The following is a 26,553-nucleotide window of genomic DNA, read 5'->3' as shown; positions in this document are numbered from 1 at the left end:
GTTGCCTTTTTCCTGATAAAGTTTTCTGTTCATCTGTGCCATATGCCGCCTTGAATTTATGCTGCTGTGTTTTGTTAAAGATCAGATTTTCCTTTGCCATTAAAGGAAAAATAGAACATTCCAAATGGACTGTGAAATAAGGTAAAGAAAAGTTTAATCGTGCTAAAATCAATTCAGTGGAGTGGCTTTATTAATAGTTATTGCATTCTGCATCACATTGCTTATTAAATATTGTGTGGTTTGGAAACTGAGCTATTTTGTGCTGCAGGTACATTGTATTTTAGCAAGAGGCCAGCTCCCACTTCATACAAGATTTAGAGAGACATGCTTCTTGTCCATTGACAGACATCACTGGAAACACAGAAATCATCTTGCTGGAGAAATTATGGCTGATTTATTACATCATCCTGTCTCTGGCACAAAGTCTGGTACCAAATTCTCAGGAGGAAAATGTAAGGGAATTCAAAGTTGACAATTATGCATTACCTTATCTAACTCCTACCTGTTAAATGAGGGCTTATATAATGATTCATAAACTTTTCTACTTATTTTTCATATTTATGCATCAATTTTTGTAACTTTGAAAACTATGTAAAGAACCCTTATGTTTATCATTTGCACTGGAAATTATGTTAGTATATCTTGAAGCAATGAGTTACATAGCTTTATTAAGTGCTTTGGAAATAGCAATTATTTTTTTTTCTCCTAACTAACTTTGCTTGCTTTTTTGTTTTGGAATAACCAAGACATCTCAGGCATAAGTCAACACCTCATTAAAACTAGACTTATATAAATTAGAATAATAAGTTCTTTCCCTGTGGCAAAGACCATTTTTCTTTTCACTTCCCTACATCACCTTCCTCAAGTGTGTCCCTCCACTTTCCTGTTCTCAAAGAAGAGAGTCTCATTTTCAGCTGGTCCTGTAATATAAGAGTTTTATTTGGAAGGAGGGGCATTTGGAAGCCTCAGCAGGAACTCCACAATCCTTTGTGAAGTATCAACAGAAATGAGATCAAAGCTAGGCCAGCCTTGGCTTCTATCATCCTACATGTCCACGCTTTTGATCATCTAAAGAAAGGCTGGCTTCAACTGCATTTTACAACTTAATTCTTCCCAGTGCTGAAGAGTTATCACTCTATGAAAGATTACTTGAACTCTCTAGTATCTGCTTCACCCTAGAGCCAGTAGAAAAAGTCATTACTTTTATCATTTGCAACTAAGGATGATGCCTTTCAACTAAGGGAGAGAAGGACTAGTGGTGCAGATAGACATTACCTCCTGGTCCTTCTGATCACTCACCTGGAAATGCTGTCTCTTCTTTGAGCTGTGGCTAATGAATATAAGCACATTTCAGGTTCCTGTGTAGTGAAATATTTATTAATCTATAGGAGGAAGTGGACTCTCGTAGAGAAGGATTCATCTGGGAGAAAGACTGAATATGTAACAAACACTGCTGCAGCTTCAAAGAGTGGTGAATCTATTGGCTGCTGAGAATGGTGATAATTCAGAAATGTCTCTTTCTGTATTTACCTTCAGGCTTTTTCTAATCAGGAAAATCTGCTAAGGAAAAAGACAACGTAGCTACATTGGATGGAGAGTGCTGTTGTACATTTCTGTTGGTCAATGTTCTATTTCCAAAGAACTTTTCACTTCTTGGACAATTTAAACACAATTTGAGAAAGGTATTCAGTGTTTCCATAAGTAAACAAAAGCAATATCATTGTACCCCTACTTTTATTTGCACCCTTCATTTTTTCTTTGCTCTCCCTGACTTTGCTCTATTTCTCTCTCTCTCTGCCCCTCTTCCATCTCCTGTAGGTGACAAGAAGCACCCTGCCTGTGCTGCCCACAAGTCTTAGGAAAATAAAACAGCCTGGAAAATGAAACAGACTGTGTAAGTATTATCAGTTAAAGGAAAATTTCCATATCACTGAGTCCACAATGATTCCTTGCTGAAATTGTAGGTGACAACGTTTGGTGAGTAATTGTACAGCTAGTCAGGCTCAGTTATCACTCGAGTCTATTCAAGACTCAGAAACCACCCACCCATCCTCAGTTACAGTACAGATTTTATTATGTCATTGATCTTCATAAAATCCTAGCACCTTCTATATAAAGTTAATTGGTAATCATGAATTGTCTGGTACATGCACAATATGTCTTCACAACGAATTAAGAATGCTTCACATCTGATTTGGTTTCTTTATCTCATTACCAGCTCCAGGTCTTTAGCGAACCTGAGATAATCATGTGGCAAGGAGTATGAGAACCATTCCAGGTAGAAAGGTTTTATCAAGATTTTCCAAATTTACTAGATTCAGCTGATCCATATAGTTGGTAAGGACATGACAAGTTTTCCTGATCTAAAGTCTAAATACCATACCATTCTTAGCTATTTGTACCTCTTTTTTAATCTGAACCCTTCAAAAAAAAAAAAAATTAAAAAAAAAAAAAAAAAAAAAAAAAAAAAAAGAAAGAAAAAAAGAAGTTCTACTTTGCCTAAACTGCACAAAGCATTGCCTTGTTCATTTCACCTCAGTTCCCACTGCTATCTGATCTCTTAAGACCTAGAGAGGTTTTTCCCATGGACATCTGCTTGCTGTATTTGTTCATCACCTTGTACTACAGGACTCCAGTTCTGAGAACGGATTTGGACAACTTGAAATATAAATATGCAGTACAACTGAAAAATAATTTATAAAAAATTGAAAGAAAAAAAACAGAAAAATCTTGGACTATAGGCTCTGAAACTGGTCAATGTCCCATGGTTGTCACTCTGGAAGCTCATGGGATCCTAATTCCAAAATTTCATGTGTGAAATTAAAAACCAAATGAGAGAATTTTATTACATCAAAATTTAGGAAAAGACCATTTGGTGTGGATATTAGGGAAGGTGCTCACTTTTCCCTAGGATAGTTGTAAGATTCTGTTCTTAAGTATTTATTAACTTACATAAATACTTTTCAGATTATGACCTGTGTAATTTATTCTAATTTCTTGCAACCAGAAGAATGTGATGACTTCTGCAGGTTGTATCTGATTGCACTTGTCTAAGCTGCCATGAAAAGCCAGAAATGCAGTTAGAGTTGAGTCTCCCACACCATCCTACAACCCTGTCACTTCTGTGTGACACTAGAAATCAGGAATGTGTAAGCACACCATCCCTCTGAAACCCTAATGCTCATCTCTTTGGGTCATAAAATAAATGTCTTTTGCCATTCCCAAATTTTTGCTGATATATTTGTCCCAAATGCAAAATTTGGACCTGAATATGAGAGAAATTTGGAGAATTCATAAGCAGGATGTATATTCAAAGTTTTAAATGTTTTGCTGTGGAAATTGCTCAGATTCTGCATTGATAGTTGGGTCCCAAACTATGTGATACACAGATAAATAGAAACCAGCAAGAATATTCATGGATCCAGACTCCATTATATATTGATTCAGACTCAGATTCTGACTCATGATGAGGAATTAATGCTAAAGTGAGAGATTTTTCAGAAAAGCTAAAGGATGCTGCTCCTACCCATCATCCCACTGGGTAATCCAGTCTTATTATTAAGTACGTTAAGAGGCAGAGAAAAATGTTCCACTTTTAATGAAGAAGAAGAGATAGTGCAAAATAGTTTACTAAATTTCAGCCATGGCATTTAAACCTATTCATGTGATTCAAACTCATTTACTTCCCTTGAAGTTTCCTGACAAGAACATATATTTCCCTGGAAATGTAGCATACTAAAGCCATTGTAAATAAACTGCATGAAAAATAGTGCTTTTATTTACATTATGATTTACCAGTCTTAAGTCCTTATCAATCTAGGCTCCCTGTATGCTTGCTATAAGGCTGAATATGAATCAATGTTTTCTCCATGTGTTTCTTCAAAACCTTATGAAAATCACTTTCTGATCATGGGGACAGCTGTTAAACTTCATACCTGGTAGTTATTTCCTAGTAGGTGGCAGTAAGGGAATGAAACCATATTCTAACTAGGTTTTATTGATATGCACATACAATATATTCCCACAATGTTCTCTGTTGGCAATATCAGAAAACAACAACTTGCAAATGGATAAAAGTTCAGACTAGAATAAAATGGAGATATGGCTCATAAACCCATGGTCTTGATGGCTGGTGGTCAATACTCCTGCAGAGTTATTTTTGCAAGTTGAGGCATTTATATTCTGTATTCATGAACATTGCTGTATACATGCTATCAGCATTTTCCACTGGAGAGTTTTCCTTTCTTCCACCTACATGTTGGATATGCCTTGAAGCAGTAACCCCTTTTTGATTTTGACACAACTACATCTGCTTTCCACTTTGTTTCAGGGTGAAATACCAAATAACTCAAAGGGGTCTGATTATTCCAGATGAGAAATAATCTTTCTTGGCATGATATAACTGTAATTTAAAGGAAGCATCTCTTAAATGAAGATATATAGCAACAGAGAGGAAAGGAAGCTATGTTTTCACTAGCAAGGGTTAAGCTGTGTTAAGTTAATATAAAAACAATGTGATAATGCTGTGGTTTTAGCAGAAAGAGATGACAGAAGTTTTTGGGAAGTTTCAGAGCAGTACTTGTGTAAGAAACCAATAAAGGAGAAAACGTATGTCCTAGCCAAACTCAGACTCTCCTTACGCCCAGGTCTAAGCAGAGAAATAATAAGATATAAAATGCACCCAAAGAATTTCCATCTAAATGGGAAAGACAGAGGAAGTGCTAATATTATCTCCATAACAAGGAAATAAAAAGTAAATTGACCAAACCACCAAAGTGAGAGCCAGACAGAAATGAGCTGAACTCACCTGAGTGCAAGAGTAACTTTGGACTGCTCCATGATGGGAAGCTGGCAAACAGCAAGTTGAAAGACAAAAACAGAAGTTCTGATTTCAGACCAATTGACTCTCTTGTTGTAGTTGTTTTTAAATGTAATTAGTTTCGTGTTGAATTTGCATTTGCAGATATTAACCTGAACATGTACCCATCCATCTGTCGTCCTTTGCTCTGCATCCTGTTCTAGGCTACCAGATGTTTCAAATGGACTTTCAGAACTGTGCAGGTTTCTTCAACAGCCGTGTCTTCAGCATTTCCTGTACTCACCCAAATTGCCTTATCTTGCTTAAATGATGCAGTTTTCTGCATTTAGGTAAAAGAGATGCCAAGAAAGAGACTATTTATAAACACAAGAAAAATTTCCTTTCCCTTGTTTCTTGAAGTCATCCCATTTGTGTGTATTGTGTTTCTGGGTATCATTAGAGCACCCCAATGTATTCAGACCTCTAACTGATGAGACTGTAGTGAGCAAAATCCTTCATATTTTCTTCTTTTTTATACCGAAGCTGATTTTGTTTGGTCTATCAAGATCAAGTAATACTTTATAAACTCTCCAGACAGATGGCTTGCATTTGCTTCACTTCCCCACATCTCTCTTCAACCTGACATGCATGGCTTCACTAGGCACCCCAGGAGGGTCTAGCAGTCAAAACAAGGTGTTTAACAACACTTTTCTCATTGTGCACTAATTAGATCCCTTTCCCTCATGACTTCCAAATATGATTGAGTTTGAGTTGGATGTTGATAGCCAATGGCTATAGGGAGATGACTGAAATAGAAGGGTCACTATGTCCCCTAAGCATGTTCAAAAGAATGGCAAAAAACCACATCTAAAACACAGGTTCCTGAGATTGTAAGAGCTATGATGTCCACATCTTCTGTGAAATTTGGCTTGTTTGACCAAACAATATGAAGACCAAGTAAAAAATACTTGCTCATTACAGATTCTTTCAGGAAACTAAGACTGCAAAAGAAAAGCTATTTCTGATACAGAACAATATTGGTCATAGGAAAAAACAAAAACAACAACAACAACAACAACAACAAAAAAAAAAAAAAAAAAAAAAAAAAAAAAAAAAAAAAAAACCAAAACAAAATGCCAAGAAAAATTAAAACAATTAAGTAGATGGAAGCTCTAAAAATTGGTCATGCACTGTGGCACTCTTTCACAAGGAAATACAAAGGAAAGGTTTATAACTAATTTGGGGCAGGACACAGGAAAATATATCAGAAGAAATCTTTCCTCTGCTACTTGAGCATAGAAAGAAACTCATCTCAGACACATTTTTTCCAGGTCTCCAGATGGGGCATGCTCTCCTTGAGTCATTTCAGAAGCAAGTTAGTTAATTTGAACCCATTCCCCAAGACTATGTGTCTCAGCAGGATGAACATGTCCAACAGATGCCACAGCACTGGCCACAGGTTAGGCTGGACTTCATCATATAGAACACCCCAAAAGTCTTGATTTTTTTCTGTATATTTTTCCCAGAGGAAATGGAGATTCCACCAATAGCAAATGGATATCTAATTCAGAGCAGGGTTCTTGGCACCTATGTTCCTATCTCCAAAACTTTGGCAGCTTCAAAGGAAGTTTCTTGGACCCCTATAAATTAAAACTGGAATAATATAGGGGCAGCTTCTGGCTAAACCTTCATTAATGAGAGGTGTTATGCTCTAAAGCACAAAGATTGATATCCTAAGACTCTCTTTTCCCACCTTATAGATGTGCAATGAAGGGTCTATAAGTTGTCAAAATGCTACTGTTCTTCCTATTGAATTGTTCTCATGGGCAATGTCTAATGTCAATGAGTTCCAGTGACAAATTATGTTCTAGGGGAAGAACAAGTATAAAATAGATTTCCTTTTGCCAGATACAATTTTAAATGCAGCCCATGCTTCAATACCCCCCCCCTGAAAAATTGCTTTTGTTGAGGTGTTAATTAAAACCATCCACCACACATTTATGGGACAAGCAGGTTTTAAATCAGCCAGGGAAAACGACTTATTGTTATTAAGCCCATAGGTTATAGCATGCCTAAAATGTCCATAGTCCTAAACCCACTGCAATCTCTGTTTCAGGGGATCCTAATAAAAATCTCCAAACATTTGGATACCATTACAGTTTGTAAATAACACTAACCCCTTTGGTTGTCACAGGTTGCCTACTGGCCTTTCTCATTTTCATACAAAAGTATTGAAATCAATAACCCTTGTTGCCCAACAATATTTCTATAATTTCTAGGAAATGCTTTGATTGTTTCCTTTAGTCTTTTAAAAACCTGCATGCCAAAACTACCTGGACATGCTTTCTATGTTGATTTTTGTTTTAAAATAATCATCCAAATGCTATGCAAACAGTAGCTTCTCTAATGATTGAATCAGACCCAAAAACATTTATTATGTGCACAAAAATGGTGATGTTTAGGATATCTTTCTAGACAAAAAGAGGAGAGAGGTGCTTGGCCCTAAACAAAGTGCTAAAAAGGGGTCCTCAATTCCCTTCTGAAATACTTTGCAGATTATAAAGGTGGTGAGGAACAGGGAAGTGAATAGTGGGATGCAGGAAGCCAGTGGCTGAGCAGTTTGTGGCCTTCTAGCTCAGATTTGTGCCCTAGCCTTTGTTATGTCACTGAGACATAACTAACCCACCCTGCCTTTGCTTCAGCATTTGGATCACTCTGTGTGCCATGTCCTGTTTGGGAGACACAAAGGGGCAGGAGAGGAGCCAGAGTGAGAGGCACGAGGCATTGGAAGGAAAGTGGAGTAGATGGCAAAGTGTTCAGTGAAACTAAGGGATTGAAAGGGATGGAAAATTTCTCCTTAATTTCGTGTGGAAAAATGCAAATGGTGAGATGAGTTAGCCTGCAATATAACGTGCCAGGAAAAGTGATGGGGGCATCAGAGCTTAAGACATTTAAATTACTTTGGAAAAAGCACTGGGGTATGGAATACAAAGAGCAGCCCAAGTGTGCTGCATGTAAGTTAACAGCTCATTTCCCTCTCCCCAGGACCTGGCTGCTCACTGCCCAAGGACAGGCAGGTCCCTCCAGCCCCAGGACACCGAGTTTCCAGTGCTGTGCTGTTCCCTGACACAGCCATGGGGCTGCAGGCAGCCTGGGAGGACGGGCAGAGGGACAGACTTGTGCTGCTGACTGACCTCTGAAGAGTGGATTTTTACCCCAGCAATGGCTACTGCATGATCTGGAGAGCAGTGCCACTGCTGTAGGATAGAGAGGAGAGCCTGGGGGCAATTTCACTGCTTCTGACACACATCTGCTCCCTGCACGAGGGTTTCTCATGGCCTGACACCCTCTGCTCTGTCCCAGCACACCTCCAGTTGGCAGCAGCTCATGGTGTATCAATTCACAGCCCTTGAGCATTGTGAGTCCAGGGATATGTGGCATTCATGGAAAAATACTGTAATTTCTAGATGGTTTCTGTAGGGTTTCATCAACATCAAATGACCTTGGAGCCCATCTCCCTAGCTGAACTCCACTGAGCAGCAGTGCTGAATGCACTGTCAATAAGAGCTGAACATACCCCACGATTGATTTCAGCTCATAACTCTGCTCAGAGATTTTAGGAGGTTTCTTTTCTGGTTTTGGTCACACCCATTCTCAGCAACTGATTAATTTTCTGTTGGATGCCATGCCTTGGAGATTGGTTAGCTGCTATTGAGTGGCAGGCCATTAATCACAGGACAAAGACAATTGCTATTTTAGAGAAAATTTATGCTTTGTTTTTGAATGCAGAATAAAATCATATTACTCCAATGACTGCACCTGAATCTGTCATATCATCAATAATGATAGACTTCTGAAATGTCACTCATTGCAACAGAATTCCCTTGAGGAAGAAAAGCAGGAAGGGAAAGGGACTTAATACTGCTTTTTCAAAATTAGGTTTTTGTTGTTTTTTTTTTTCTGTCAGGGTTTCTTGTGCCTGTTTCCACAGTTCCACTAATGCACCTCCCACCAATTGCTGGAATTATCTGTGTTCCTTGCTTTATTACAGCTCAGGTAGCTAACATGGGAAACTCTGGCTTTGTAATGCTTGACATTGTGTGTGAAAAGGGAAAACAGAAAATACTGAGCTGCTGAGAATTAAAGTAGCTCTTGACTCTACATGTCCACTGATCTCTTTGGGTTCTCACATTTGCGTGGGTTGAGGAGCGTAGGCAAGAATCTTCATTCAACAGTTTAATATTTATTTGGGGGAGCTGAAATCTTTTTGGTTTCTATCTCAAAAAAAAATACAGGAAGGCACCCCTCAAGATTGGATTTTTCCATTTTTCTGCAATATGGTGTAAGAAATGCTGCAAAGGGCTGACACTGGGTGGAACCAAGCAGAGAAGAAACTCGCACCAGACATTACAGACCAGCCAGTGGGACACAGGGAGCTTAGTGGGCAAATTCAAACCCTTCTGCCTTGTCACTTGAAAAGGGAAACCACGGTTTCTGACCCTAGAATATCCTGTAGCTGCTTCAGGGTTTAGCATCACAGACATGTGTGAACATACTGGGCTATGAATATTCTGTGAGAACACAACCACTTCTCAACAGCTGAGCTGTTCCTGCAACAAGACCAAGTAAAAAAGGGCTACAGGCAAAATGTGGGTCTGGGAAATGCTGCCAACACCCCAGAGAATGTTATTCACAGCTCTGAAGGACAGTTCTCAGTCTAAAGTAATTACAGGATACAATAGGGAATCAGAAAACAATGTAATAATTATTTTTCTGGAAGTCTTCTCCCCTCTTTATTCTCAGCTTTTTAAGCTTTGAAGAAGTTATTTAATATCAATGCAAAATAAATTTAGGGGAAAAAGTTTTAGCATTAAATTAACTTTTCATTGCATTTTAGCATTTTTAATCTATCAGACAAAAAAAAATCATTATTTTCTTAAATTTAATTAATTTACTAAACTCCTCATAGTTCATTGAATTCAATCCTGTATCTGCGATCTTTCTAGGTCCATTAAGCTCCTGGGGTTCAACTTTCTCTCTTCTAACTCATAAAAATCTCATCAAAATGGAAATAAAATGCAATTTTGAACTTGCTAATGAAGGGAAAAAATGTTAACTTTCCAGTGCTGTTGAATTAATGGATTATCTTTGCCAGCCCATTTTAAAGCAGAAAACTTTCACACTGGGGCAAACTTATGAAAGTGGGAATAATTGCACAAAGAGGCATTAGCTGTGCTGGTTTTTTTCACTGCTTTACTCTGCCACTACCCAAGATATTACTACATTAAGGTTTCTTTCCCTTGAGCTTGCTTTGTCTTCTACCCAAGTAAGGTGGATATGAAAGTTCTTATAGCATATCACATATTGTTATTAACTGCAGAAATAGTCCTAGGTATCAAATGCTCATTATGACCTCAATAAAGCACAGAAGCACCTGCAAAATCTTAAGTCTGGGGAGTAGTCATTAGTTATTGGTTTGGAGCAAGGAGTTTTGAGGAATGGAAAATGAAAGGGAGTTTTAATTACTCAAAACAGTGAGAGGGGAGAGAAGGTGGGGAGAGCTCTGGTGTTGGTATTTTTGCAGATTGAGTGGTGTTATATCACCAGATAACATTTTAGTTTGCTTCCTATGAAGTCTTGCATTCTCAAGCTGGTGGAGTCTTCTTCTGGTCTTAAATCAGGGGAGAGTAACAAACAGTTGGAGGCTGCTAAGTTCCACTCCTGAAAAATACACTTTCCAGTGCCATGAGAGGCAGTTTCAGGTTCTTCTAGATACCAAGTATATAAAAGAGAACTCACATCCAGAAATTATAGAAGTAGTCATACTTTTCCTAGTAATTAGTGTTTTTTAATTGACTCTTGTAACACATTTTTTACCTTAGCCTGTTTGGTTTTTACCTTTCCTTGAAAAATAATTTGTATGCATTGTTTGCATTTTTGTCTTTCCCCATTATTTTGTACTTTTTGCCTCTTTTTAATCATAATATTTTTCAAGATCATTTTCCATAAGAAATAGCTGGAAAAAAAGAAGACCTTGGAAAACAAAGAAAAAATGTTTTTTAAGCCTGAACTAGAAAAAAATATATGAAAGAATTGAGAAAATTATTGAAAACAGAAAAAATTAAAAGTGACATGCTTATCACTGTGAAATGGAAACTAATTCAGAATTCCACAAGGAAAAGAAAAGGCATTTTCTCAAATATTTATAACTAAGTACAGTATGCATTTATAAATAGATGTATATAGCTCAATCAGTAACTGCTTATTTCATTAATTTTACTTTCTTTATACTCTCATGATTATTATTACACACAAAAGTGTATGATGCCCATGGACCAAGCCAGACTAGTTAATGCCTGTGCTAGCAGTGACCAGATAAAAGACATTTTCATACTAATAGCACTTAATTACCATCATCTAAACACAAAACCTAAGTGACAGGTGATAATTTCTTTAGGGAAAACACTGATTATCTCTCAGATTGACAAGGAGTTGATACACCCCATCCTGGAGAAATCACACTTGGCTGGATGAGGGCTTGGTAGCTTGTGGATGCTGCTCTCTGAAAGAATATGCCTTTAATCAGTTCTCAAACGGGGAGATTTTAATTTTTTGCACATGGAATACAGACAATTACAGCTTCTTTTTATGACAAACTTCCAAATTCTGTCCCTACACTGCCAATATTTCCCTACTGCCCATCAGACCACGAGTTTACCCAGCTCTCTGAGACCTCAGTAAGGAAAAACCATCATCCTCCATACAATTGTTTTCAGGGTATAACTACTACCCTGCCACAAGGCTTTTCTTAGTGTCTAACATAACACTACACATAACACCTCTTGCTATACTTTAAGGCCATTACTTCTACTCCTTTTCACAATGAAGGAAGAGAGCAATTTTCTCCCTTCTGCCTTGAAGCAGACTGCTAGATGGATGCCTGCCTTTGGCTATCTCTTCCCTAGGCAATTCACTCTCAGTTTCTTTCAACTTTCCTGGCAGCAGCCTTCAAGTTTTCAGCTCTTTCTAGGCTCTCAACATCTGCACCACCTGAAATACAGTGATAAGACTCACATTCTGGCATCCCAGAAAGCCTTTACTGAGTCCTGAGAATGATTATCTCGAAGAGCCTGCAAGAAATCTTCCTAGTCTATACCCTGGAATGAGATCTGCATTATTTGCATGGTCTGAAACTTCTTGATTTGTTATCCTACTCCCACTGTTCTCCTCCCTAAAATACTACCTGGCTCACACTTCTTCTCTATATTTACACTATAAATTATTCCTATGAGGCAGGGCACATTGCACCCACTTTGTTGATTTGCATGCTATTTCCTTTTCCAAATCAGGTCTCCATCTTGGTTCACAGGACATCATGAGGATGAGGACATCCTCATTCAACATTACCCAAAGCCATATTTTTATTCCCTCAACAAACTCTGAAGTATTTTAATAATTTCAGGGCAATAGCTTGTGGGATCCTTCCTAATAGACTCTTTTAATTAGCTACAGAGAGCAGTTCTCCCAATATGGTTTTCCAGACTTTTATCATTCAGAGTACAATCCTTTAAGCTTGATTACTCTGTCCTAGCCTGTTTGCTCATAATTTGGTCCAGTTCTTTGAGTGAGCCAAGGCAACCTAAGCCACAGCTCCCCATACTTGTTGCAGCATCTCTACTGCTCTCCCATCTCATTTAAGAGTGAGCAACCCCTCTCATTTAAACTCCTCTTTAAATCTTCAGCACTTCCAATGCCCATTTATTTAGATATTCTGGCTGTTAATTAGTCACTGGTGTTAACATCATTGTTATTAAAGGTGATACCCAGAACATAAGTTCCACCTGAGGAATGGATGATTTAAGAGCTCCTAGCCAGCAAGCACCCATGGGTCATTGGCTTCCATTTCTTACAGCTAGACATGCACCATCACCTCTGGAAAGGGTCTGCTGAGGATTTTTATGAGGAAACTTATTTTCTTAAACACATTGACCCAGCCTAGTTTTAATATTCTGATTTAAATATTCAGTCAAATACCAGGTTATTAATATTCTGTTTATATTTCACATTTATGTCTCTTACCTAAAATATCAGGAAATGGTCTAATTGGATCCAGCCTCTATAACTTCTGTTGCTATAATCTCTTTCCTTCTGACTCCTATTTCTTTACACAAGGCAGAGGAAAATTAGAAGATTTTCCAGGAACTATTCAATTAATAACGATGGATTCTGCTACCTTGACTCACAATGAGAAGGCTTTTACATTGTTTAAGCATCTGAATGTACCTCGAAAAGGACAGACGTGTGTCCCAGTCTGAGCACCACGATAGAGTGTCCCAGGCAGATAATTTCAAAATCTTCTCTCACCTGCTTTGTCTCACTGTGTTATCCCTCACCCTGTGTCTGTACAGCCTCTTTCACAACAAGTTCCAGTTTGGATTGGGATAACAGTACAAATGATGAACAGTAGAAGGAGGAGGCAAAACAGAGTTTCCTGTGATTTAGCCAAGGTGGTACAACAAAACTCCAGTTCATACAAGTCTTACCTTTCCAAACTGGTGTTGGTGAGGTTTCACCACATCTGTATCCTCATGCTTGGGCTCAGTCTCCACAGCCTGACACTTGGCTGAACGTGATAAGTAGCCTGGCCATACTCTTCCTCCAGCATAAATTACAGACTCCTCTGTAGGACAACAAGTCCACAGGGCTCTCTTGGTTCTCTACTTCTCAAATGGAGTACAGACATGGGAGTGATCTCATTCTCATGTTAAATACTGAGAGATAAATCAATCTGTTTGCTGCCTGTCCAGAAAGGTGTGTAACCAATGGAAAGAAAATAAACCATATGTTCCTATAATCTTTTCAGAATATCCGGTTCAGCTGAGATTACCTGGCTGTGTCATTACTGAGTGTCAGTTAAAACCAAAGGCAATGGGGATGCAGAGAATTAGATGTGACACAGAGGTGAGCTGGAGGAGCACTTCTTCCTGGTGCACCTTGTCTGCAGCCCCTGCAGCTACAGCCAACCTGGCATCATGTGCTAATTGCTTCTTTAATCCCAGATCTTGGCTATTTGGGACATTCATTATTGTTTTTTAAAGTGCTATTCTAGCCCGAACGAAGAAAAACATTATCTGGCAACTGCTATATGAAAGCAATTTCAAGATTCAAACCTTAAATGGGAAAGAATTATCTAAGTATTCAGTTTTTAGAAACCTTGCTATCTGATAGTGCTGAGAGGCATGGAACAACTCGTTCATGATTTTAGAATAATTGTTCCAATACCATCAGTTTGAGAAGTAGTTCAGTGCCCAAATTCCCCATACAGACAATGTGTGCAATAGCAGCAGTTTTTTAAAAAAAAAAACATCTACAAAGCAGCTAGAAGGATATTTTGCTTGTTGTTTCACTCTTTTTTTGATCACAAATAAATTCTTTTTGTCTCTATGGGAAGCCCATAAATACCAGGCATTGATTTCTCCACAGATTTGCTCAGAATAAGTCAGTGATACTGTTATTGTTATTCTATTCCAATTTTTTATTCTCGCCTTTCTTTTTCTGTCTTTTGTCAGAGTACAGTTTTCCTCAGAACATGAGTACTTGGGGAAATCATTAAATTTTGATAATTTGCTGCTCTGAGTTTGTTGAAACTTCTGTTCCTCCCTACAACTACACACACTCCTGTCGACCACTGTAATTATGTTTGGTTTATATTTTTTACTTTATTAACTGAAGAACTGTGTTACAATTACCTCTACCCCAGTGGGTGCCATTGTTTGCCTCGTGGAGATTTTATTCAGTTGGTGGATAATGTCAATTAACTTGTGCTCTAATTATTAAATGATTCACTGATATAATTACGTGTTTTATGTCAAGCTGCTGATAAATTGATAATTCATAATGTTACTTGGATAGATAAATCTCTTTTTCTGAAGATGTTTTTTGCATTTGTACTTTTGGTCATAATTAATATTCCATTGAATGTGGATGCAAGCTGTGAAGACTGTTAATTTGGTTTTGCTGGCAGTTATCATGCTGTCTGCAGAAAGCAGACTTCTGTAGCTGGCACCAGGATGCCAGCATCCCAGTCCTGATGCTACTCCTAGAAGTGTTCCCCATTTAGTACCTAAAGGGAGCACTCTGGATGAGGCATGCTGCAGGGGAAGCTTCCCCTGAAGTGGGGCTCCTTTAGGGCAGCCCAAGCTGAGCAGCCAGCCCTGCCAGGCAGGAGACTTCAGCCTCTCAGTTGCTTCCCTGTCAAATTCATCTGGCTCAGAAAGCCATGGGTTTGGCACTGACTTGGGGATGAGCTTCCCAAGTTCCACTTACCTGACATTTCTGGGGCAACTGACAGCACAGAGGGCAGCTCTCCCTGCCCTGCCTGCAGAGCCTCCAAGCCTGCACCCCAGCACACCTCAGAGCACCACCAGTGGAGCAGGGAAGGGGGATTCTTTCTCCCTTCTTCTGCACCTGTGCACACAGAAACAATGCTCAGGCCAAAACAGTACTCATAGCTCAAGGCATCATCTTCACCAGCCCAGAGTAGTCTCCCAAAACCCAGCAGACATGTTGTCCCTGCAGAGGCTGGGTCAGTTGTGCCCTGCACCACTGCACCAGCTATTTATCACAAAAAGCTTTCGGTCAAGTTAATTCAAGATGTGTCTTGATGTACTGTCATTTAAAAGCAGGACTATAACTTTACATAAAATCACTCTGGCAAGTGCATAATGCTGTGTTAAAATGCATTACCTTAAATCATATCCACTTACACACAGCACTGCAATGTTTGAATACATTAAATGTCTATTGCCTCAGTCTGGCAGCCCTCACTTTAGAAGTGAAGATTGCACACATTTCCTTGCCAGTTCTCCTAACAGGCAATATTTGTGATTGTGGTTATATCCACATGGGACTTAGAGACACCCTTAGCCCCTTAATATTAAGAACTAAGACCATAATATCTACCCAGTTCCTGGGCAAGAGATCTAAACCTCAATAGCCAATCCAAAAGCTGTGTCTTTTTCCTAAAAAAGTGGAAACCAGGGGTCAAAGAACTTGCCCAAAGACAAAAGAAGGACCTGTGACAAACCAGAAATCAGCTAAGCTCTCCTGGGAAGCCTGCCCATGCTTTCCCCAGTGAGAAGCATTGCTGCAAATACTGTTAGTCTCCAATATATGGGGAAAATTTTTCTTATTTGTCCTGTGAGAAGTCCTATACAAGGATAAAAAAGACAGATTGATATTGAAAGGTTTGTCAGCTAAGTGAATAAACTGTTTAAATGTGATGGCTACAGTTAGACATTTATTTGAACATTTAAATGACCTCTCCTTTAAGATTTATAGTATGGCAAGGAATGACAGAAATACAAACTGCAGAATGAAACAGAAGAGTAGTGATGCACAGCTTATCACAGCAAAATTTCCAGCTGTCTCTTAAAATTGACACTGTGGTGGTTTAAATAGCCAGAAGTAGCCAGAGACTGAACTCCAAATAAGCCACTCCCCAAACCAAGAACCCTCCAGTAGGAGGGGGACAAAGGCAAAGCATTGGGTTGAGGTAATTTACTGACAGAAGACAGCAATGGAATAAGAGACATACATGGACAGCTGCAAAATTAATAATAAAAGTATCCCAAGAAAAGGTGTCTTACAAACAAAAGGTGCTCACCACCTCGACTTCATTCCATGTTGGCAGTGGGACAAGGACAGGATGGTGGCTGCTCCCTGCAGAGCTCTCCCATTCCCTGAGCCCAAGACAATGGAAAACAAGGATTCTCAAAGCCCCAAAACTGAGATTATCTGCATCTCACCACTGCTCCACTGTGCTGGGCTCAGGCACTTTCCCCAGGGATGGGAAGGGAGACGCAGCAGCAAGAGAGGGGCAGGGTCCATGTGGCTGGTCCCAGCAACCTCCTCAGGTAAGAGAGGCATTAAAGCCTCTAATAGCTCTAAATCAACATTTGAAACTGATTATGTTCCAGCATTTTGTTTCTGAAAATGTGTATCATCTCATAAAATGCACAAATGGAACACTTCCACTATCTCAAAACATTTTCTCTAAAATATTTCAAGGGGGACTAATTATCAAAAGCCCCCACCAACTTCAGACAAATCAAGATGTTTGTGTGGAAAACAAAATCTTGACTCCCTGAAAGCATTTCCTTTCCAATTCTGTTGGAGGTCAAGACCAAAAACACTTAGAAATGAATAAGGTAACAAGAGCTGATGGGAGCAAAGAGGCTGCCCTCATAGATGCACAAACAGCTCTTGCCTGTTTAAACAAATTTCTGATACAAATTGAAATGTTTGACCTGATTAAGTTCCTCCTGCTTGACACCTCCCAGTTGTGCTGTGTGCTGGGGGACTGTGCAAGGTGAATGGTGTTCATCAAACTAAACAAAGGCTTTTTCACTTAGGCAGAGCTCCTAATCCTCTGGGCTGATGGTTCCTGGGACCTTCAGATCCTATGACTATGATCAGACAACTGTGCTAAAATTGGAAGTTGTGCAGTCTGGCCCAGAGCAAGGAGCAGAGCTTGTTGGTTGTACAATGTGACTGACTTAATGCTGCTGCAGGAACATTAACACCTCACGTTTTTTGTGTTTCTTGCCTGTTTTTAATGTTAACTCTGCAGTCTTAATGGAACTGTAATGAACTCCTTTGCTAGACTGCATTTGCAATGCTGTGCTACTAAATCTTTATTTCACACCTTATTACAGCCCTTTCTGCATGAATCTGCCCAAAGTCATGAAGCACAAAGTGGTATTATTGTGCAGACAGTACAGCTTAGCAAAAATGGTCTAAATAGTAGGGCTGGTGTTGGGTGCATTACAATATCTATCTTAAACAAACAAACAAGCAAACCCCACTGCCCTCTGCTTGTACATATTGGCATTTCCAGAAGGCTAATCATTATTAACTGCATTTACTTTGTTGTGAAATTTTTGTTGTCCCTTCTGGTATGTAATGAGAAGACCAGCAAATCTGGACAAGGCTTGTGCTCCATCTCCAGGTGCACAGTCCCCAGTTTTGTGCTACCACTGGAACTGTGACTGTGCAGTGGGATAGTTAAAGGACCTGATGGAAACTAACAAGAAAAAGAAGTTTTGGCTGGTAACAGCCCAATCACAGGAGTATCAATGATAACTAAAGCAGGAGGAGGCATCCAAAGCTGGGGGGTCAGCACAACCATGACTTGTCTGTAGACAGAGGTCAGCAGCCATGGCACTACAGCCTTCACAAAGGTACCCTGCCTCTAAAAATACAATGAACTCTTCAGTTTTAGGACCTTTAAAGGGAGGGGGGATGCTTAGAGCTTCATGGGGCCCTTATTATTAAGCTTAGACTTCTGTGAAGGGTTACTTTAAAGGCACTCCCTCCCAGGCATTCTGACTTCAAACTCCTGCCAGTGTCAGTGCTGTGGCTTCTGTCTGATAATAAGAACAGTCTTTGTGTTGCTTGGGTTAGATAACCCCCCTCTAGATCCAGTGGGCTTTCTGAAGTGCAGCAGGGCTTGTTTTCCCACACCAATAACCAATGCACAACTTTGGGTACAGGTTTCCATACAACTCATGAAACATTTTATGTTCTTATTGTAAGATTTCCCCACTCTCCTCACTAAATACAGATGTTCTGTATATCATATTCAGGCAAAAAAATATTTTCAATTGGAAATTCTGAGTTTCCAAATGCCTGAGATACCAGGGAACCCCACAGAAGGAATCCATGGGTCCTTCCAACTCAGTATATCCTATGATCCTATGATTCTGTGAATCTGGTGGTGCTAACACTGTGGCAGTGCAGGAATATTCCCATGGAATTGTTTAGAAGTGGCCAAGACAGAGTGTAGAGCTGAAGAGAATTGACAGAGGATGGTATCTCACACTCATTAGCAATGTGTCATAAATATGGTAATTTCTGAAATGCCTCCTTTTTGCCCCTTGGGATGGTAGAACGTGAATGAAAATCAGCCCTCATGTTCGATTAAAATTGTAAAGAAATACCATTGGGTATTGCTGGTGCAAAACTTAAGTTTTAGTTAAAAAGTATAAAACATGAAGGAAAAAATAAATTAAAAAATCTCTCATAAGGATAGAAATGTAGCCTCTGTTCATTTAATCATTTGGAAGAGAGAAGAATTCATCATTGGATTTTTGTATTGCCCTTCTTTTGAAAATGAAATCTTTTTTAAGATGTAGATTCAAGTATAACTCACTGAAGGTAAAACTGAGTTCTGAAAAATGAATGTGGTCCTGAAATAGAATTGTTGAACCTTATATTGAGGGAAAAGCAGCCATTACTTGAGACAAGTTCTATTCTTTCTGTGTAGAAATGAGCACAAGCAATTTGTGGATAATTTCTACTTTTATATCTGGGATTTATGTATATCCAGCCAGCATGAGTTTTAACAGATCTGATCCACATTCAGAGAAACCCAGGCAGTCTCATAATATTTTTGCAAATCAGTTCTACCCTGGATCTGTAATGAGTATCATACTGTTGGGAGATGCTGAACAGAAATATGGTATTCATGCTGTCTAGCTATTCAGTTTGCACACAGTAAATCCAGCTGAAAGCTCTAGATAGATTACACATGCTCCAGATAATCAGGACAAAATGATGGAAATTGTTTGGTAGCATCTCCAATTTAGAACTACAGCTTCTAGCAGCCCATGGTAGAGGTTATTTGTGATTTTTGGCATTTTCTGTAAAACCCTCAATTCTGGCCATCAAGTCACTTCTACTTATCAGAAAGAGAAAGAAAGAGAGATGAAAAATGACATCTTGGAAACTAAAGGATTTTTTTTTAAATGACAAAGACACATTTTTTCTTTAAATAAAATCCGACTTTTAAGTCACAAATGATTTTTTAGTATTTTGAGTTGGTAAAGCCCTGCATTCTTGCTCCTCATTTTATACAGTCTGCATGGTTGTTTTACAAGCAAGAGCTAGCATTAAATGTTTTATAAACCTGCAGAAAGTCCTGGATTTTTAGTGTTTAAAAAAATCACTGTGGTGATGGATGAGTGGGCCATCTACAGGTGAAGAGATCAAAGTTCCATGATAATTGCAATTTAGCAACAGAGGACAAAACAGAGGCACAGAAAACTTTGTGAAATGAGAATAAAGGGAAACATGTTAAAGGAGCTAGTTAATATCTAGTTTCCTGTGTTTCTAATGAGTCAGCTTGGTGCAGGATGATGAATTACCTGCCAGCTTTGACTCTGCAGATAGACCAGCATCACACCGAAGTGATGTTCATCCATGACAAGGAAGAGAGAAGGTGGCTCTTCTTAGGAAACATTTATTGCTACTTCTGAAAGCAGTGGTGCTGTGGATATAAACCTGGGAAAGCTGATTTGCATTTCACTATAGCAAAGACAGCCCTCCTCAAGCTTTGCAGCAGCTCTAAACCTGACTTTAGACTGACACAGCAAGGAGACTATTGAAAGACATCTCCATTACTAGAAACAACAATGGGGTGGTACATCAAGGGGAGAGTGGATTTGGGTGCAAGCAATGCTGTGTTATGGCATGACTTAGGCCATGCAAATCCCATTCATGTGTTTTTATTCCTGTGTTGATACCAAGCACAAACTTCCAACATTGCATTTCCATTCACTTTAAATTGCTGCTTGATGCTTCTCAAAGGCAAAAGCCACAATGAGGAGGCCTCTGGGCAGTTACCTATGAAATTCATATCCTCAGAGATTTGCTCCCAGACACCCACTAAAGTCTTGGGTCCAGATATAACTGCAAGCATGTTTCAGTCATCAAAACTTACAAAGCAATAACAAAACTCATGTACACGTTGCTGTTGGAAAAACTCAGTGTTAATATGGCAGACCCACATTCTATTTCTTGTTGGCACAAATGTCACAAACACTACTCTGCATTCATAGTGTTCATAGCCTGGCCCTTCACTCTTATTTCTCCCTAAATTCCCCTAACCTTGTATTCATTTTTTCAGTTGAATACCTTCAGAGTGAATGTTCTTTTTTATTACTATCTTTTCTCTAGCATTCCTCCAAGGACTGCCCAGAGGAAGAGCAAGGACTGAAATATTTATATATGCAGATGAAACTGTTCTTCTAGTTGCTTTTAATGATATTTGTTTCCATTTCTACTATCCTGTCTCCCAAAATGACAAGAACAGTCACCAAGCTTAATAATATTCATCTCTCTCAATCTTAATAAAACTCTCTGTGTGTTAGCACATTTAATCCTTCTAATACCTTTAATGCATCTGACCCTGTCTGTTCAACCTGGGTGTGAGCAGATTCTGGTTTTGGACTTATGAGTGTCTTTGATAAATTTACACTCTAGATATTTAAAAATATGCCCCTCCCTTAGTAAGCATCCTGGTGATTAGTCTGCAAATAGAATTAAGTTATTCTCAGCAGCTGGTGTTGGGCAAAAGGCAGAGATGTGAATATCAGGATGAGTCCACTTATTACTTGGATTTAATCTGATCACGAATTTGCCCACATATAGTAGGAAGTAATGTGTGTCTCCCATGATTTTGCTTGGGCTAATTATGCTCTTAGGCTTTATCAGGCCACCTGATGTTAAAGGTTTGGCAATTTTGCTCTCTTCCCTATGAAACAACACAAAGGGATGCTGGAATTGTCTGAAGGTTTTCCTTTGTGTTTGTTCTGGCAAAGTTCAAATTCTCACATAATAAAATCCTTCTGAACACAGAAGTGATTGAGTGAGCACTACTTTTCTTGGTGTCTTTCAGAGACATTGAAAAGTTCAATGTTAATATCCAGCATCTGTGAGCTCTGCAGTACAATGGCACAGAGTCTGCAGATATTCTGGAGTTGCATGGCTGGCAGCTGTGGGGTACCAGGAGTCTCTTTTTCTTAGAATCATCCTGTAGACCCAGAAATCAGCACAATGAAATTTTTTGCATGAGGAGAAAGCTTTGTGATATTACAGCAGACCCTGCTCTAAGCAGGAATTTGGGCTGGATGACCTACTGAGATTCTCTCCAGCTTGAAACATCCCTTCAAACTAAAGCTAATCTCTGTGCATTTATAGGGGAAGTAAAAGGGAATAGCTAATGCATTTTGAGCACACCTATTTTGACAATTCCCATACATAAACACACACATGCAGGATATCTGAGCAGGGCTGTCAGCAAACAGCTAGAATGGAACTTGGTCAAGTGCTCAGGCAAAATGGCACACAAAGGGAAAAGAAGAAAACCTGAAAGTGTTGTGAAAGCAAAGCAATTGGGATTCTTGCCTTGCAAGTGACAAGTGGTCAAGAACATGGGAGGAGGCTGGAAGCTATTAGAAAAGAGATTGCAGCAGAAGATCAGGTGTGCCCACCTGTTCTGGATCAGCATAAAAGTCTCTGTGGAAAGGAGGTGTTAAAATGGCTACTTAGGCATTTTAGCATTGCAAAGGTTCCTTCAAGCACAATGGTGTCTTCTTTTCTACCAAAAAAAACCTTCCCACAAGTCATCTTTCTCTTTTCCAAATCTGGGAAAGCCTGTCCTGAACAGACACTTGTCATGTCATGGCTTTGGAAATGAAGCAAAACTTTCCATTGCCTGTTGAGAAATCATTTCTACTTTCCTGTCTTTGTGGTCTACACTCAGCCTTGCCAAGGACCTTTCTTTTGCTGTTAAGGAGGTTTGCAGGCATTTTCTTTCCTTTACCTTTGTTTAAATGGACAGTGAGTATAAAGTGGTTTTAAGTGCAGAATAGCTGCAAGGCCATCTCCAATTGTGTATGAGACATATTTTTGTCCATTTGCTGTCTATTGGTTTCACACACATCCAGCTTGTTCAGGGTGCTGAACCACCAGGAAGCTGTGTGATACCCACCTCTGTCAATTTTGTATTCAAAGCTTTAATGATCAAACCTGTTTTTGTGTCTCACACAAGCTCTAGATAAGTTTGAAATTGGGCCAATTTTCACCATAAAGAGAAGATGGAGAAGAACTTATTAGAAAGCAATATATCAGCTGTGGGTAGTTTGGGACAGAATAACTGACAGCCCAGAATGCTTTTTAAATTAAAACCCATTTTCTGAAAACAGCTTTTGCATGCTATGTGTTAAATAAATCCAGTTTGGATAAAAACAACACCATCTCTAGATTATTTTTTCTTCTTTGGGCAATTTATTAAGCTGTAAACCCTAAACATCTTAATAAAAATACAGAAGTACAAAAAAAACCTCTGTGTGGTTCATCTTTTATTCAACAGCATTGCTAAATAAGAGGCATCCCCTTTAGGGCAAAAAAATGCCACTTCTATTTCATACTGTACTTATTTCTCTAATGTCTCCTAAATGATTATTTGCCAAAAAGCATATTACAGGACCATCATTTCTCCTTCTACCTCCCAGCACAAAGGCTGTTTCTGCTTCTCAGCAATAAGAGATCTGCTGCCTCTCCCCATCTTTTCTTTTTCCTTTTTTTTAATGTGTGTGTCTGTGTGTGCTGGCAAATTCAATCTGCATTATAAACAGCATTTCTACATGCCAAGCAAGATGCTCTGCAGCCTTAGCCCCATGCTCTTTCAGAACAGCATTCCCAGAGGAGAGGCTTTACAGGTTATTAGTAGCATCCACAGAAATGGCAACAGATATCCCTGATCCATCCTTTGTATTATTCATAAGGCTGCAGATTTGTCATGATAATTCATTGGGTAAGTCACAGACTCCTCTCACTGGGGCCTTGAGTCTGTGGACCTCAAGGAGAATAGCAAGTTGTGGACATGGCACAATAGGTGTCCAAGTTTTAAGTATCACTCCAAGTTGAAGGGAATGTGCATTCGAGTTTCTCTCCTTAAAGACAACACAAATGAAAAGAGACCCTGCAGGTCAAGGAGAATTTATTCTGATTTTATAATTTGAAAAATCATCTGTCGGAAAACAAACTGAAGACCATGGAGACATCAGAGGAAATAGTAGGTGATAACTTTTCTTTATTATTGGACAAGGGTGTAGCTCAATCATGGTAAGGAATTTCATCAGATCCCATTTCAGTTAACTAAATCATCAAGAACTGACTTTTCCAAAGACTGAGGAGCCTTTGAACTGAGCATCTAAATTCCTTGAGTTCTCTTCAACTTCCTTGGCCACAGTAAATTGAAATATAATTTTAAAACTTCAACTCTTCAGGAAAGTATAAGTGGATAGTATACATATTTTTATCTTAAAATAAGAAAGCAGAATGAAAACAGCATGCAAAAGGAAAAGGAAATCATATATATATACATGAGAAACATACATATATATGAAATTTAGTGGCATTATGAAATCAATGGACCCGCCAGTGCTATCAGGTCTTGACTCCTAACCCATTTACACTTGTTTTGTGCCCTGTGACATTAGAGACAGTAAGTTGATGATGTGAATGTAATAGTTCTCTGTTCATCTCCTGGATGCCACATGCAATTTCAGTCACCTGCTTGAAAGGGTCACAGAGAAGAAACAGAGAGGAACAGCAGAGGTACACAGATACTCAGTGGTTTGAAGTAGCTTCTTCTGAAAGCAAAACTTATAATCTGTGACTCTTCAGCCTGGGAAAAGATGACTCAGGAGAATGGAGCAGAGTTCTATAAAATCACAAGTGGCACAGACAAGACAAATAGCAAATAATGCATTTGGTATTTCACAGCACATGACAACCAAGGATCAGGCAGTGATTTCAGAGCAAACAGAAAAAAGAGCTTTCTCAGTCAGACATATTTGTGTGTGAATCTCTTTGAGGTGAAGATGTAAATAGATTCAAAAAGAAGTTAGGCAAATTCAGGGAGAAGAGGCCCATCAAGAGCTACTGATATTGCTGATCAGCTGAATTTTACAGCTCAAAAAGTCTTATATTCCACTTTCATGTATGTTGAATAGATGTATCTGAGAAAGGCATCTATGTCCTATTGCAAGAATTAAGAAGATTTAAATTAAAGTAGAAGGAGGCCAGCTCAAAACAAATGTGTAGTTCCTATAGGAGTGTGCTATCAGGCTGTGAAACAGGATGTTAGAGATGGAAACAGCTTAATTGGATTCAAGGGGAGAACAGAAAAACTGATGAAAGACAAGTTGGTTGACTGATTGATTAGGAAGCCACTTATTAAATTCTTGAATAATATTCAGTGTACTTCTTATACAAACTCCCTCTGCTCTCACTCACTCCTGCTACCCCCACTACTGAAGACAAAGCCTGCAGGTTTGACCCCCAAGAGCTGCTCCAGTGCTTGGAGTGCCCATGGGTCTGCAGTGCAGTGAGCTGGGCTGGGGGGTTGGATTTGGTACTAAAAGGGTTTAAGGGGACTTAGATTCAGTGGTCAACCCACTGCACATTCCCTCTCTAAATCAGTTTTCTGCACACACAATGCAGCTGCTTGTTCTTGGGCATCAACAAACCCTTCAAAAAAATGAGGCACAGAGCTCCTGCAGAACTAAAAAAAAAGATAGGGTAGTTTTTTAAGAATGAAATACATCACAAAGGCAAGTTATTAAGAAGATCTATTCTCTATATAGCTTAGGATTATATCCATAAAAATATTTGGCCTCCTAACTCTCATTGACCTCAGTAGTTAGGAATCAAAATACATCTATAGCATGCTCTGGCCAACTAGGAGGAAAATAAAGTGATCTGGTAAATAGCAAAAGCAATAAATATACCTATATGAGAATGATCAATTCTGTTTTGTCAGACTTGGTCAGATCCTACTAAATGACTATTTCATTGTGCTGCCTAGCAGTGAATGTTCCAGGAACAGAAAGCTCAAGATTGACAAACAATGCTCTGATCCTTCTCCCCACACAACCTCTCCAACAAGTGAGACAGTGCAGCACAAAGGATTGCACTAAAATCTTGTAATGCAGCACTACTACTAAGAAACAAGAAAAGCAAAAGGAAACAGGGATGAAGATATTCTTGCATCTGTGGTCAGGTTTCCATCCTGGGCTTTGCTGGGAAAACCATGCAGCCAGATCCCTTGGGGCTGGCCATCCCCACATAGCTCTGTTTGCTGATTCTAGTCCACACTGTGGGCATTTTGGCATCTGCCAAATCCAGCCTGAGGATTTATCAGCCCCTACAGAACAGATGGTCCCACAGATGGTCTTTGCTGCCCCAATCAATGAGCTGGCACTCATCATCTTTTCCAAGAACAAGGTTTTCTCCTCAGATTCTTCACAGGGGGGATATTGCAGGAGGTGTTTGCTCTATTCTGCCCATAGCAGTACAGAGCACACCCCACAGCATCTTGTCTGTGCCAATAACCTGGATGCATTTCCTGGCTGAGAAGTAGATGTTATCTTTCACATTCACAAGGTCTGCACATTCACCAGGGAAATCTTCGTCCTCAGGCTTTGAAATTATTCTGATTGCAAATATTTGGAAGAGGGAGGTGATATCCCCACCATCTCCCACTCACAAAAAAAAATCAAAGAAATTTTTCTTTTTTTTTTTAATACTTGCGAGCTCAGATAAAACTAAGACAAAAGTTCAAAAGAGTATAACATTACACTTAAATACCCTAACTTTAAATATTTATTCTGAGTTTTAGCACTCTTTATCATTTTTCTCATTCTCACATAAAGATGTTCTTGTGAAAATGGAAACATTGCCTTCTGGTTTCCCAGATACTCATGGTCTCACTTATGAAGCACAGTATCTTCCAACACTCGTGTGTTTTCAAGGGATGAGAATATATTTTAAAGGTACATGTGACATCTGTGGAGGGGAAAAAGCTAGTTCTGCAGTTCATTAATCCAAACATCAGCTCTTCTGTC

Source organism: Oenanthe melanoleuca, chromosome 7 (assembly GCF_029582105.1).
Source record: "Oenanthe melanoleuca isolate GR-GAL-2019-014 chromosome 7, OMel1.0, whole genome shotgun sequence".
NCBI classification, from domain to species: domain Eukaryota; kingdom Metazoa; phylum Chordata; class Aves; order Passeriformes; family Muscicapidae; genus Oenanthe; species Oenanthe melanoleuca.
The sequence above is the reverse complement of the archived record's forward strand: the minus strand, read 5'-3'. Positions refer to the sequence as shown.